This window comes from Squalius cephalus (genome assembly GCF_949319135.1).
Source record: "Squalius cephalus genome assembly, chromosome: 16".
Taxonomy (NCBI): Eukaryota; Metazoa; Chordata; class Actinopteri; order Cypriniformes; family Leuciscidae; genus Squalius; species Squalius cephalus.
In genome coordinates this window covers 18,813,036-18,827,147 of record NC_137137.1, presented here as the reverse complement: position 1 = coordinate 18,827,147, position 14,112 = coordinate 18,813,036, and the positions used below count along the sequence as shown (strand labels likewise).

The following is a 14,112-nucleotide window of genomic DNA, read 5'->3' as shown; positions in this document are numbered from 1 at the left end:
AAGACCTAAATCAGGGTTGGTGTTTCCCTTGTTTTCCATTTCCTCACTTCTTTGAAAAATAAGCCAATTCCCTCAACAAAAAAAAAGCATTTGGTTTGGCAATTTGTTTTGTTCTTCAACTTTACTGGATAAACTGGACTTGGGTCGGATCAGCCGGTGATAAATCGTGTCCATTAAGCTTGGATCCTGTGCACCTTAAACTAAAACACATAGCAAAAAAGAAGGAGATCATTAGGAAAATGAGGAGAGATCTGAACTGTGTTTGTGAGAGTCGGAGATAAATGATAGCATCTCACTCTGGTCCATTATGGATTCTATTTATACAGCCGTCCTCAGAGGAACAACACTGGTCCACAGCCTTGTGTAGAATTAGGTTACCAGCGTGTTTGGAGACTCTTCTCAGCAATAAATAAAAATGGATTGAAACAACGCAGTTGCTATGTTCATCATTTTGGTGACATTTTTACTTCTGCCTTTAGTATTTACGTATTACGTTTGCTATACTATCTAGTGGTTTACAAGAGGCTTAATTGTTGTGAATTTTTTGTTGATAGGACAAATAGAAAAAAATGCCACAAAGAAACCATCTGAATCAATGCACCTGTGTTTTTGAGGGGACACCAGCATCGGCTCAACCCTAGACGAGACAAGACAATTGAAGTGAAGATTTAGTTGAGTACCTAGGTTCAAAATAATGTTTAAATAAAGAAAAACTGCATTTGAACTTGACAGACAGTGATCACTATACTGTACATTTTCGTTATGTAGAAAATATAAGCTTTTGACAGTATAATTATATTGCTAATTTTGATTATCAATCAACTCCTTTTGTGTTCTGGAAAAAAGTCATATTTAAATGATGAATTAAATGATGACAATTTTTTATTTGAATCAAGTGATACCCATTAGGAAATGTAAATACGTACATATATTACATTTACGTATGGGTATGCCCAAAGTGTGACTCATTTCCGACAAACACTTTTACCTAATAATTGAACTTCATAATCATTGAAAGTTGGCTTGATCAAAATTATTCAAAATGTCAACTCGATCTTCCAGTGAGTTCTCTTTGTAGATGCCTATCTCCTCCAATCATTTATTCCACTTAAACCCTGCCCATATATTACAATTAAATGAAAGCTTCCATTCAGATCTGCCTTCATCAACAACCGACAGATAGAACCAAGTCCCTCCCTATGTACATCACAATACACAAAAAAAATCTGTCCCTTTAAAGGACAGTTCACCTTAAAATGGAAATGAAAACTCACCATTTAATTCCAAATCTATATGATTTTTTTTCTCTTTTTTTTTCCTGTAGACTTCAAAAGAAGATATTATGCAGATGATACTGTCCAGGCTATAAAACTGACCAAAAAAAGCACCATAAAAGAATTATAAGGTCCATAAGACTCAATATTCCAAGTCTTCTGAAGTCATTTGATAGCTTTGTGTGAGGAACAAACTGAAATTGCCGTTATTCACTGAAAATTCAGGCTCTGATAGGCCCCTTGTCACAGTCCTGACGCTCTGATGCAGGTTAACCTCGCTCACTCTGCAAATGAGAATTTGACTGACAGTGCAGCGTAGAGGACTGATGTGGAAAGAGGACGGCTGGTGTTCCCCGCTTTGTCCAGGCTGCCGCTCCCCCATCTTCAGGAGGAAGAGGAAGCGAAGGAGCATAAATGATTGCCCCCTGTATTTTTTCATTAGACTTTCCTTTTGTTACTGGATACATAAATCGGCACTGGCACAATGCAATATGTATGGTGCTGCTCCACCTGCGGACGCGAGGTAATGGCTGCCATGTCGCAGGAGTCAGGGATGATAAGTGAACCGCGGTGAATGTTAATGATAGTGATCATTCTGGCCTGCTCCACCTCTCCATCTTCCCTCTCAGGCCCTGTGTGTCACCACCCGTGTGGCAAGGTTCAAGGGAGTAAAACGAAAACAAACGCTCAAGGTAAAGAAAGAAAGGAGCGTAGGAACAAGGGTTGGCATGGATGGATAGGGACAGCTATGGCATGTAAGCAGCAAGAGTGCTTTAAATAAAAATAGTGACCCATGAGTTTAACTCCGCTTGCTCTGTTTTTTCAACAACTTCCTGTTTAGTGTCTAAAGCAATGAAAAAAACAAAACAAATAAATTTGCATACATTTACTCTATGGATTTTTAGGATGAACTCAACAGAATAAAAATCAATAAATTAACGAATGCTTGGAAACTGCTGAGCATAAATCCATTATAAAAATGTGGATGAAAACCTATAGCTGCTGGACAAAGCATCAAAAAGGACATGTGTCTGGATAATTCAATACTAATAATAATAATTACAACATTAGTATATTCTGATTAATCACATAAATTAAAGTTAAAGAGAGCGAAGGGGAGGGAGCAAGGGAAATGTATAGATAGTGTTAAATATTAATTCATATGTTGCAGTAGAAAATAGAAAATATATTAGAGTAAATATACTGTAGTATAATGTAAAACAGAATTTTCAACTTGAATCTGTGACATATAATAACAATGCCAAATATAGTATGCAATGTCACATTCAATTTGGAAACAATTTTTGCCTGGTGCACTTGGCAACATGAACACCAAGCATAACTTTACTTCCACAAAAAATAAATAAATAAATAAAAATTTTTTTTGCTAATGTAAAAGGTCCATATGACTTATTGTTATGATGGATTGTTATTGTGTTTGTTTTGGGGTGGGTTTACATGTGTTTTAGTTCAGTTTCCTGTGTTTGAGTTTGTTACCATGGGTTCCCTATCAGTCTCATTTGACGTTACGTTGAAAAGACTGACGTTATGCAATCTCATTTTTGGAGCCCAATTTGGGAGCCCAATCACCTTCAAGTAGTAACAAAACAAGTCACTGTTTGGATTTGGAAGTCACAAGATTTGTATGGCAAGCCACTTCCCCGGACATAGGGGTATATTAGCTTGCCGGCAAGTCACTCATTCCGCTTTTTGCTTCGGAGCTGAGAGATAGTTTGTCAGCGCTCTGCCGATCTACCTTAATTCACAAGAGGAGACGTTCTGTGTTGGAGAGCGTTCTGCGTTCTGTGTTGCGATCACACTGCTGGGCGTTTCAACAATTAAAAAAGCAGTTTCCCTAAGATGGCATTCAACCCGTGTGTTTCTGGATGCGGTCGTTTCCTGGCCCCGTTTGACAGCCACAATTACTACCTCGCGTTTCTGGGTCGTAAGCACGCTGAGGCTGAGTTTTGTTGATGACTCACGTTCTCACTGTGGGTACATGACCATTGCAATGTTAAGATCGAGACTCCAATACCTTGAAAAAGGTGGAGTCCTCTCTGCTATTTCCCGTTCTGGTTGCTCTACACATCAGAAGACCTCTTCTGTTAATACACAGGGTGATTTGAGGATTATAGTGCTGAGGACTTTGTCTGCTTCTGAACTGATGAGAACTGCTGGGCAGAGGCGATCAAGCACATCCTGCCCCTTCGCCTGCCCATCGCCAAGGACATCCCCCTGCGGCATGTATAACCGCTCTGGTGCGGCCCAGGCATAAGGCAACATCCAGACTGCAAAAGCATCACAGCCCCTCTCAGCCGCCGCTAAACCATTTAAGCAGTCGGCGAAACAAAATTCCTGAAACAGGCGACCAGGCGATCTGCTCTTTTACAGGAGACGGTGAACGCACTGCTCCTTCCCCCAGAGGAGGGCCAGGTGGATAATCTGTTGTTTGTCAAAAAAGGAGTTTAGTTCTGTACCGCCACTGGACCAACGGCTAGCAGTACCCACATTAAAAAAAGAGCAGATTCCTCAATCTCTGGTTCACACAAGGTGTGGTTTGACAGTTAGCAATGCTATGCTTCCTCACTCTCATCCCCCTCTTCTCTCACCACAGCGCAGGAGTTTGTGATTCAAGGACACAATGCCTCCTCACGCATCTACAGCCACTCCCTTGCGGGAACCATGGAGCCAGGTAAGACTTACATCAGACTCACTGCCTATACTTAGGGACGCTATTCCTCCCGGGTTGGGCCCCAGCAATTCACCTCGCTGGCCCTCAGCGTGTGCGTCCATAGTTCCACTGGTGTCACTTGCATAGTGTCTGGGGGCCCGGCTAGTGCTTCCCAGCCTGTCTCGTTGACTCATTTGGACGATCAGACTTGGCTATGCGATTCAGTTCGCCCAGCGTCCCCAGGTTCAGAAAAGCATCCTCACATGCGTTAGCCCCTAAGATTGGTTTGCAGCAGACGACCTAAAGGACACATATTTCCATGTCTCTATTTTGCCTCAACATAGACCATTCCTTCGGAATGGTTTCGAGGGTCGGGCATACCAGTACAAGGTCCGAAGGTCGTGAAGGCTGCCTTTGCCCCGCTAAGGGAAGTGGGTGTTCGCATTCTCAACTATCTCGACGACTGGCTCATTCTCGCTCACTTTTGAGATTTGTTGTGTGAACACAGGGACCAGGGGCTCATGCACCTCAACCATATGGAAAACAGCGATTCCACTGAAACTATTTCAGAGGCACCTGGGGCATATGACATCCGCAGATTGATGCATACGAGACCGCTTCAGCACAGGCTTCACGGCCGAGTCCCGAGATGGGCATGGCACTGTGGCAGACATAGGGTGACCATCACATTGATCTGTCGCCGCACTTTCAGCCTGTGGTCAGACCTTGTGTTTCTACGGGCCGGAGTGCCCTTAGAACAAGTATCCAGACATGTTGTTGTCACAACAGATGGATCCAGAATGGGCTGGGGTCCTGTATGCAATGGGCGAGCAGCCACGGGCTCCTGGACAGGACCTCGTCTGCCGTGGCACATCAACTGCCTTGAGTTGCTAGCAGTACTACTGGCCCTCTGCCAGTTTCGACCATTGTTGCAGGGAAAGCACGTACTGGTCCGGACGGACAACGTGGAGATGGTGGCGTACATCAACCATCAGGGTGGTCTACGTTCACGTCACAGGTTGCATCTCACCCACCATCTCCTCTTTTTGACATAACGTCTCAGTTACCTCCTTCAGGGAACAAGGGTTACAACAGTAACCGAGAGGTTTTCATTGATGTTTGAGTTGTTGCACCTGATGTTCATTTCGTTGATTAGTTTGCCTTGATATTTAAACCCTGTGTTTGTTCAGTTCATTATCAGTTCACTTATTATATTATACATTTTACTGGTTGTTCTGTTCAAGGTTTGGAGTTAAAGTTTTATGAGTGTTTTATTTTTGAGTTTGTATTTAATAAAATCATAACTGCCTGTGCATAGATCCTACTCATCTCATCTTGCCGCAATCACTCATGAGACTTATCTTATGAAATGTAATTTTATATTAAGATCAAGACTAAATCAGTTTCTTTTAAGTACATGCAAAAACAACACATAATTATTTTACTTTGTTCCCACTTGTTGTGTTGTTGTTATATTCTGCACAATGTGTTTTTCGAACACAGACAAGCTACAATATGGTTAATTGCATTTCTTTCTTTTTTTTTGTTGATTAAGCACACGGGCGGAAGTTGAGAACAGGTGGATACAGACAGATGTTGTAATTTACATTGAGAAACATGCCTGGGGTTCATATCTGGCCATTGTTGTAAATGGCTCTGACAACCTGCACACAAGCTGTGCCTGCCACCAGTTCCAGACACACTAATGAAAGCTGACAATATCTGGACAAATGAAATGGGCTCATCCCTATTATAAAGTATGCATGGATTTTGTGAACATCTTTACGTATGACCTGATTTGGGGTTAGAACTAGCTTTTGGAAGTTCTAAGTTGTAGTGCTAGCCTATTGGTTTAAAAGAATATAAATTATATTGTGAGGTTATTATGAGGTGATCAAATTTGTAAAATCAATGTTAAGTCAAATGTTAAAGTTTAAAGTGTTTATGAGGTGAGAAAAAAAAACTTTTTTTTGTGTGGCTGTCAATTAAAAATAAAATAACGTACATTTCTGAAACAACACTATTTAAAAAAAAAAACTCATCTTTTGTTCCCCAAATTAACCACTTTTTTGGTTGGGAAAATAATTGGATCATGACACTGGATTTTAAAGAGGTCAATCACACACTTCCTCTAGTATTTCTAATGTAATTTAACATTTTACACATTAACATTTTTTTTTTTTTTTTACTGCAATTTGTTATATAAACAGCCAAACGCGGAAAAAACAACTTATCATTTCCTTCTAATTAGTGTGTTTCAGAAATGGTAGAATATGAACATTTAATTAAGCCTTGATACTTTTGTTCATGTTATTTCGCTCTTGTTCCTTAGTTCCTTACAGGCAATGAATGTGAATGTCACTCCCATCTGGAGCTTGTGAGCCTTTTGTAGATGCACATCAAGCAGTCGAAATGTGACAGGACTTATAATGGACTCAGAGCGGCAGAATGCCTCTGAAAGCGGCCCACAACGGTGTCTCCGAATTACCCTGCCTCACCGAAGATGACGATTAGATACGCTGAGGACACTGCAGGTGCTTTCTACCGGTGGCGTTTCCTTATTAGTCAGATGTCACTCAAGCCTGTTTAAGATGCCAGGATAGCTGCTTTTGATTTGCTCTGACACAAAACTGCATTTCAACATCTCACGAGTCTCCGCACACACACAAATAAACAATTACGTACATGCACACACACGTAAGGACTCATCTTCCACACTGTAACTCCATCCCTCAATTCCACACAGAGCTGGACCAATTATTTTCTGCTGTACCAGCATTTCCAAAGCAGCAAGAGAGGGAGAGAAAAAACAAACAATACACCTCTCGGCGACACAAACACACAGCACCCATGTCCTCCCACCCTTCTCCATTACTCAGCCTTCTCCTTGTCTAACTTTGCCAAAGTCTTTGGAAGTAGCCAAATGCGGTCATGCCTGCTTAGCTTCCTGGACTGATTGTGCCAGAGAAGGAAATAAGACACAGATGTATACAAACACAGGGTGGTGCCAGTTGCGAGACAGTTAACAGCTTCATCTCCACCTTCCCTCCCCCTGCAGCCGGGCACAGGTGGGGTATAATTAGGTTCCTCTCTCCACAGTTCAAAGTCAAGCCTTTACCAGTTGTGACAACCGAAAGGAGGCTACATCCCCACATAGGCTACTCACCGCTATCCTACAATCTCCCCCCCCAAAAAAGATCTCTACGAAATGAAAATAGGGTAAGTGGGTCCCAGCTGATGCCAGTGGGCACGTCTAACAGCTAACAGTTTGAGTTGGCATGGGTGAGCGGTGAGGGCCAGATTTTCCCAAACACACCTTACCTTCGCACTCACAAACGCCCCGCTGAAGACGGAGTCCCAGACCAGAGCATGAGCTGTCAATCCAGACGTCCTTCACAAGTTGGGCTTTCATCTGGCATTGAAGAGGAAGAGGACCAGAGGGGGTTTTGGTGTAAAACTGAGATTTATTTTCATCAAGTCACATCATATCAGCCAAATTGGCCAACTCAGTGCTGAGGAGAGAAATTACTAGTATGCTTTTGATTGTGGGGACTAGAGCGAGAAGGAAAACAAGACAACTTCAGACAGACAGCAAAACCACAAAGAGGAAAAGAAACAGCCTTATTGCCAAATTCAACACTGCTCTCGTTTAAAATGTGCTTGGAAACCAACACTACAAACCCCACATGATCTGTGTTACTATGTAACCTACAACCCACGGTTTAGTTACAAAGATTGAAAGCAAGATCCACAAAAACACACAGTGGCGCTAAATTGTGCTTACGAAGTGTATGAACTATAAAAATGCACTAGAGATTTACACTTTCAAAAGAAAATGTGTGAGCTGCTTGCACAATTCTGTCTGTCTGTTGAATCGAGTCTGCCTAGGACTCCAGGGGTTTGCTGTTTGTAATTCCTGATCAAACCAAAATAAACAATATGTATAAAGCTATAACTGAACATTTGTGTTGTGTACAAGCTACGCCAGCAGTCAAATCAGCTTGTGATGTGCTAAGCTAGTACACTGAACAGTTAGCTTGCAAAATACAAGGTAATAAAAAAACACAATACAAATGTTTAATTTCTAAATCTATAGCTTTAGTCATACATTATTTCATATAACAAATAACTTAAAAGACAATAATGGAGGTAATAACTGTTCAAAGGTTTGGGGTCAATAAGATGTTATAATGTTTCTGAAGTCTGTTATGCGCACCAAGGCTGCAATAATACTGTAGGATTAAAAATACAGAGAATTTTCAGCAGCCATTCATTCTTCAGTCTCAAATGATCCTTCAGAAATTCTTCCAATATGCTTATTTAATGCTTAAGAAACATTTCTTTTTCTTCTTATTATTAGTAGGCCTATTATTAGTTGAAAATGGCTGTATTGCGTAAAGAACTGTGTAATGAGTGGAAGCATTTCTTTTAGGATCTTTTGATTGAACAGAATTTGAAATAGAAATAATTGTATCAGTATAAGTGCCTTTACTGACAATTTTGATTAATTTAATGTGTCCTGCTGAATAAAACTATCTTAAAAATCATGAAGCAATTTTGCAGGACCAGGCACTGAACGAAGTACCCATTAACAGTTCTTTCAGCCAATGGAATCGCTTCGCTGCCACTATATGCTAAGGTTATTTGTATGGTTGCTTGGAGTGTTTTCAGCACATTACTACATTCTTGCTTATAAGCCCAGATTTAAAACAGCCTCTCTATGATATTCTGGTTGCTAGATATGGTTTACATCCCTCTTTCCATTTAAGTCAATGGGAGATTTTACAGCTTTATCATCCCAAAAACATGTACGTCTGATCACTTAGAAAAGAAAATGATCAATGTGTGCAAAGTGTAAAGATACTGGAGACTTAAAGTGTGTGTGCATGTGCAGAGAAGTGGGGAGTCTAATTAAGGTATATTTGCCTAAAATTGAGTGATTTGAGTATTCATCAGCTCTTCAGGCACGCTGGTATAAAACACATTAACCGTCTTTTGATCACACTTTACCTGACACTGTTCATCTGCAGTTATCTGCTCTTCTCACAATGCCGCCTTTGTCACCGCGTGGAGTCTCCTGTGAAAACAGAGGGTAGATTATGGAAAGCAGGGGAGAGTGAAACTTCTTTGCCAGACAGAAAATTGAGATTGAGTCTAAATTACAAAATTGCAGCTCTGGGCCAAGAAATATATTTATGCTCGATAGACCCATGACTCGGTATTGATGCGACATTGTCTGCTGACACATTAGTACCCATGAAAAAAAAAAAAATTGTTTCATTATGTCACTGAGAGGAAACCAATCTATTAATAGACAAGGTGTCATTTATGTTATTGGTGGTAATTAGTTTTGACCACAAGTTAAAGGCATTTTAATGCATCATAGCGTTTCAATGCCATGTGCGTTTCTTTGGCTCTCAAAACCAACATTGTTCACCTCTCAAAAATTTCTGTTCCAAAAAATCCCTCCACAATCCACACTGTTAACTCCCTTTCTAAATTCAAAAAGTAATTTGAACTTCAAAGCTTTCTAGTATCCTCACATCACATTTAGGCCAATCACATAAAGCTTTGAACTCTGAAAGAAGTTTCTGTGAAGACCTGGTTCAGAAATAAAAACGAATTTAGCACACACTCAGTGTCATTCCTTCAGATGGAAGGCAAAGATCGGCAGGCAAACCACTGGCCAGTAATATTGCTTTTTAATGATCAGGTTTCCAACTGTACCACCGATGAGGATCAAAGGAAATTGAAATATGTCTTATGGTTCTCCGTGATTAGAGCAGAAAACCCCATATCACGCAAGGTTGAGGATGGTCCTGCTGACAACAGACTCGCTCAAGGCCGGTTTAAAACACAAGCGCACCAACACAATTAGGATTTCCTTCAAAACCGTGATCTGAAACGCAGTGGTGTTGTTGATAACCAAAGGACAGGGGAGCAAAAATGGGATAAGCAGCATACTTTAAGTAACATTCAAAAGTTTATAATACTTTTAAGTAAAAAATACTTTTAATCAGCAAGGATGCATTAATTTGATTAAAAGTGACAGTAAAGACAATATATAACAACAGATTTCGATTGCAAATATATGCTGTTCCTTTGAACTTTTGATTCATCAAAGAATCCTGAAAAAAATGTGTCATAGTTTGCACAAAAATATTAAGCAGCATAACTGTTTCCAACATTGATAATAGTAAGAAATGTTATTGAACACCAAATTAGCATATTAGAATGATTTCTGAAGGATCATGTGGCACTGAAGATGAAGAGATGATGCTGAAAATTCAGCTTTGCCATCACAAAATGATATTCTAAATTATAATAACATATCAAAATATTACTGTTTTTACTGTATTCTTAATCAAATAAATGCAGCCTTGGTGAGCATAAAAAAATTTAACCAACCCCAAACTTTTGAACTGTATGCGTACATTAAAGGGAGGTATGGGGGGTAGAAAGTAACCCAAACTTAAACTTAAGCATGATTGTACTAGGCAAAAACAAATAATAAAAAAAAAAAAACTTGAATGATATCATACGATTTCACCATGTCGTTCAAATCATTTCAAGTTGTCATGAGTGTGTGCTGGTGGAGGCAGATTCCTGACAGCATGCTTGACTCTCATACACTACAGCTGCACTGCAAAACTTCACATGACCTCAGCCAAAGAAAACAGCACATGCATCTCTACATCTCACCCCCCAAATTAACAAATAATTAGTATGAACTGTTTCAGGATGTGCTCAATGTATCACCTTCCTCTGCCATTTTTTTTTTATTCGCCATCAGCTTTAGAGTTACACGTTTGGCAGGTAATGCAGTTTACTCTTCAAACTTTCTAGTGAACAGAGACGTTTTTATGCAGATCAGTAACATAAAGATAATTATATACAGTATGATACAATTAAATACAAAGACAATTAAAAAAATGTCATGTTCCCTGATCATGTTGATGTGTTGAAAGTGTATGTCAACATAAGCAAAAGATTGTGTGGTTTTGCCTGGTTTTGTAACAAGCTAACTGCATCTTTTTCACACTGTTGAAGGTGTGGCTTCACACTTCGCAAGAGTCAAATGTACAAAACATTAACAAGTAGCCAGATTTTCCAACTCTGAACATTTCAACCTCCGACGTCTAGATTCCTTTCGGCTCGTCTCATCAATGCGTGCCACAGTCGAAAGTTCAACACTTACACCACTTTGAGCTAAAAATGGAAGAATTAAATAACATAAGTAGAATAATTATTTACTTGACAGTTTAATAGCGAGGACACAGAAGTTTCTCGGGTGGGCCCTGAGTATGATCTCACAAAGAACTGCTGTTTCCATTCCAGCTCTCAAAGCTGGAGCATTAGATGCTTGGCACTACCACTGAGACACACATCACATAGATTTTGAACAAATTTAAGTTTTAGACGGTGCAGTTATTGTTAACTAAAAATATAAAAAAAATTCAGTAATGGAAAAAAGCTAAAATAAAATAGGTATAAATATTAGATAGAATACTTAATTTCCATTTTTTCTTTTTTTTTTAGTTTAAATGAAATAAAATATGTTTAAGTTGAAGTAGGCTTACTAGAATTACTTAAACTGAAATATAAATTAAAGCTCTCTCTCTCTCTCTCTCTCTCTCTCTCTCTCTCTCTCTCTCTCTCTCTCTCTCTCTATATATATATATATATAAGCACTGGTTTTAGACCCTTCAAACCTTTGAATGTTGTGGGAGAATTAATCAAAACAGGTTTAGAGACTTTCACTAACTACCTAAATAACAAATAAAACAGGAACTAACTGAACAGAATAAAAAAATAGAAGTCCATAATTGTGACATAGCCTAGGCCATATACACACACGACACAGGCTATACACTGCATGAAAAGACCAATTTTCGGGTTAAATCAGACATTTGAAATTTCAGTGAAACTACCCTTTATTTTACTGTCTATGAAACTACCACCACCCTGTGCTAACATTTCCCAATCCGTGGAGAATCCCGTACACGTTCATAACAAATTTCGGATACTGGATATCTTTGATTACACACACACTGGACATGTTCAGAGAGTATACCAGCATAGCTATAATGTCTTTTCTTTTCTTTAAATAAAAAAAAAAGAAAAGAAAAAAAGTTTAATAGTTAAAAATCAGTCATCATATGCAGGTTAAATGAATCCTGTTTTGAATTATTCAAACTTAGGCTACTTAAAATACTCAAAAAGCCACTCAATGGAAGCCACCAACTGGTGTCTAAAGATGTATCCAACAGTTCTACAGATGTGTCACCGATTGAATTATTAGTGAATTAATCTAAACGAGTCTTTTGATGAACAGAATCGATTTGAGTGAATTTGGGATTAATCAAAATCCACACTACTCGCTGTTATGGCGAGAAGGCTTTAATTCTCAGGGTTTGCAATCGAGGAAATGAACACCGTAATATATCACGCATGGACACATATTTCTGCATGGCCTCACATTTACAGCTGAATCACACGAGACTCTCAATTCCTGACGCCTCTGAATCGAATCTTTTTGGAATCGACTACAGTCTCGACTTTCGAGGCTGTTAGCTCTTGCACGCGCAGCAGAGACTATTTTCTGACTCAGACTGAGAAAACGTAAATGGTAAGTGTGAATTCATAAAACTATGTTAATTTAACATGTTTGCTAGAATATAACATCAAAATTAGTTTTTCAAAGTGTAGTTTGCACCTGACGTTGTTGCGAGCCGTTATTCCCTCTTCTGCTCCATTCAAATCTTGCGCGCTGACAGCGACAGCTTCTGGTATTTTCTGAGAGGTTTACATCTAGAAGGTAAAAAAAAAAAAAAAAATCTAACAAACATCATTCAAAGGTAAGTGCAAATTCATACAAACATTTTAAATAGAGTATAAAGCAACTAAGATTGAGTGCGTTTATGTTGTAAAATTAGTCTAGCTAAAATTAGCTAACAGCTAACTTAACTAAGTTACGTTAGTAACGTTACTTAGCAACTGCTACATACATTTCTAAGAAGTTAGCTATTGGTAAAATATTCACATTTATTAATTAATGTTAGGCTAGCTAGTGTGCTTGAGTTGTTACTGTATTCCCCTTTGACAAATCAGCAGACACTACTTTAGGAGCAGTTTTGTGTCACAATTTTAAAAGAAAATGTAAAAAGTAACAACTCCTTACCTCACGCAGGGTTCATACGGGTGCTTGAAATCCTTGAAAGTGCTTGAATTTTGATGTTTTGTTTTCAAGGTTTGAAAAGTGCTTGGATTTTGGATAAAATGCTTGAATTTGTAACTGTATTTCTTTCACAAGAAATATCTTTCTGACTAAATAGTCCTTTATTAAATGGAGAAAAAAATGTAGCCCTTCAGAATCAGATACAGATTGATTTACGTTACACTGGCCAGAGCAAAAGTAGGCGGAGTTTTCATTTTGATTTCCGCGGTTGTTTGGATGCACCGTTTTGCGGCAACAACAGTTGAACTATTTTTAAACTTTGACCGCGGCGTGCGCGCGAGCTCGCTGAGCTCCGCTTTGGTCCGAGTCGCGCGCAGTCTATGGTCGCGCGGCGCAAGCCATTGAAATATCGGTTTCATTTCATAGCGCAGCGCGGTCCGCGTCCTATCTGAAAGGGCCATTAGTGACTGAGAGTACTTACTTGGTGTGATAATGTAAGTATTGCATGTCCGTTATGTCACGTTCGAGTATGCAGTGAACATTGCCAAAATTACAGAACTGTAACGTGCAAATTAACCTGCAAACCTTAGCCCAGTGCATAACAACAGTCGTTGATTGCTGAACTGAAATCAGTCAGTGTCATAAGTAGTATACTGTTACTGTAAGGTTTAGGATGGCCCTATGCAATATTTACACTGCTCTATTCCAGTAAATGTATTAGCTAACGTTATGTCTTGGCCCAAGACATCTTGGCAATGAAATACATTTATCAGGCAGGTGCCTGCACTCAGATATTGTTCAAACCTTGTCTATATCAAGAATGTGTCCCAAAACGGGAAGGCCTGTCAAATATTTCTGTTCAAATCCTAAGTCTTCATATTTGAAATTAATTCAGTTTTACAGCCTATAAATCACATTATCTGGTAAGCAATATTTGGACATTAATATAATGAAAAGTATATTATTCATATGTTTTAGGCTATATACTT

The 14,112-nt window shown here is 39.2% G+C and overlaps 1 long non-coding RNA gene across 1 annotated transcript in view; it reads right to left on the bottom strand.

Annotated features, from left to right (window-relative positions):
* Positions 1-12,739, bottom strand: part of LOC307174001 — a 31,856-nt gene extending 19,117 nt beyond the window's left edge. The window contains exons 1-2 of the long non-coding RNA XR_013823928.1: positions 12,662-12,739; positions 8,956-9,022 (exon numbers count right to left, since the gene is read on the bottom strand). This is a non-coding gene — a long non-coding RNA (uncharacterized lncRNA). The remainder of the gene's footprint in view (positions 1-8,955; positions 9,023-12,661) is intronic.
* Between the last annotated feature and the right edge of the window lie 1,373 nt (positions 12,740-14,112).